The sequence below is a fragment of the Tenrec ecaudatus genome, chromosome 5 (genome assembly GCF_050624435.1).
Source record: "Tenrec ecaudatus isolate mTenEca1 chromosome 5, mTenEca1.hap1, whole genome shotgun sequence".
Taxonomy (NCBI): Eukaryota; Metazoa; Chordata; class Mammalia; order Afrosoricida; family Tenrecidae; genus Tenrec; species Tenrec ecaudatus.
The window spans coordinates 164,720,750-164,722,827 of NC_134534.1; positions in this window are offsets into that span (position 1 = coordinate 164,720,750).

The window sequence follows — 2,078 nt, forward strand, 5'->3', positions numbered from 1 at the left end:
TCAGGACCAATAAGCAGAGCAGTGATACTAGGAGGGTATGGGTTGTGTTGGGGGTGTAAGGGAAAACCGATCACAATGATCGGCTTATGGCCCCCATCCCAGGGGAACGAACAGCAGAAAAGTGGGTGAAATGAGATAACAGTCAGTAAGACATGAAAAAAAAAGAATAATTTATAAATTATCAAGGGGGCATGGGGGAGGGCTGGTTGGGGAGGGAGGGGGAAAATGAGGAGCTTGCGCCAGGGGCTCAAGTAGAAGGAAAATATCTTGAAAAAAGATGATGACAACATATGTACAGGTGTGCTTGACAAAATGGATGGATGTATGGATTGTGATAAGAGCTGCAAGAGCCCCCAATAAAATGATTTTTTAAATTGCCTTGAATCTGATGTTTTTCGATCTTAGTTGCACAGCAAGGAAAACAAAACGAAAGAAAATAAGACTAAAACGATGCCAAACTTACTGTCATGGAGTTCGTTTGAACCACAGCGGCCCTACCGGACAGAGGAGAAGGGCCCCGTGGTTTCTGAGAATGTAAATCTTGAGAGGAGCAGAGAGCTTCCTCTCCCACAAAGCAGCTGCTGGGCTTGAAGTGCTGACCTTGGAGTTCCCACACGACTTGTAACCCACTACACCGCCAGAGCTCCTTCATGCACAGTACCATCACCATGAAATAAACAGCCCAGCCTGCAACTCAGAGCATCTAACACATGGAGGTGGACAGTCCAAGGGATCCGTAGTCCTTGGAATTCTGTGGTTTGAGACCCTCTGATTTGACTTGAGACACATAGAACAACCTGTTGTCCTGTATATTTCAGAGCTTCTCAGATGATTTCATTGTTCTGTTCTTGTTAGGACCTACTGCCCGAGATGGGCTTTTAAAATGTTCATTACTTGAATGGAACCCGTTCACTCAGGCTTACAAGAAGATGCAATTTTAACAGGGAAAATCTGACTGGTACCTTCTATGTCTGTATTCTTAGTTCAGTATCTCTATGTGGCCCAACAATATGTTCCTAAATTCTAAAATTTGATGTAAACACACAAAATCACTCCCAATAACCAAATGAGGCTACAAAATTCTCCTATATTACTGAATTTACTTCAAATTAATAAAGAAAAAAAAGTTGGTCTGGCATAAATGTATACTCTCAAATATAAAAAGAGTATTGAAGCAGCAGTTCCTTAGTCCCTAAAGGGACCATAGGCGTCCATTGTATTACAGCTGTAAGTGGGAGCTATTGGTTACACGCTGCATTGGAACTTAGAGGAGAGAAACAGAAAGTCAGGAAGGGAAGAGGAGTGGGGAGGAGAAATGTTCCATTAAAATCACAGGCCTTTCTCACAAACAGACTTCCATGCTACACAGTTTTCAAGAAAGGAACAGCTCTACATTCATTTCAACCAAATCATCCACTTGAGTGATTTGGGTGAAAAAGCGCTTGCCCACGGGGTAAATAATAGGTGCTAATATTTCAAAATGCACCAGGAATCCTTAGTAACCATAGCACCGAGAGCTCAGAGTGCAAATGATGAGCATGTTCAGAGTAAAGTGATAAGCGACTAGTAAGGGTCGCTGCAAAGGTGGAAGCGGCTACAGTCCAGGAAAAGGTTAATTTAGTATATTTATATATTGCAACACTGGCCCTGAGAATCTCTGAATTAAAAACCTCAATGAGAATTTTCAGGAAAAAAATTATGCTTTTCAGACATTTTATAAAACATCTTGAGCCCATGCTCATTTCTGGCTTAGAAAATTTTTGTCTGGGAACTTGAGTAACATCATATACCGGCAAGTAGAATGTTTAAAGTCTTCCCATCCTATAGATTCTGTAAATAGGAGAAGTGTCAAATGGATCCTTGTCTCTAGTGTCATGGTTATGGTCTTTGTTTTCCCCTTGCACAGGGGAGATAAAAAGTATATTGATAGGAATTTAGTTATAGGGTCTGCGGCTTTACAAAACGACGTTGAACAACTAAGGTGGAGAAATGTCAATCTAGAGACCCTACCACAGGTCGGTGCAGGTGTGGTAGACAAGTCTGTTTCCTTACATGGTTAGTTTCAGAATCCATTTCAA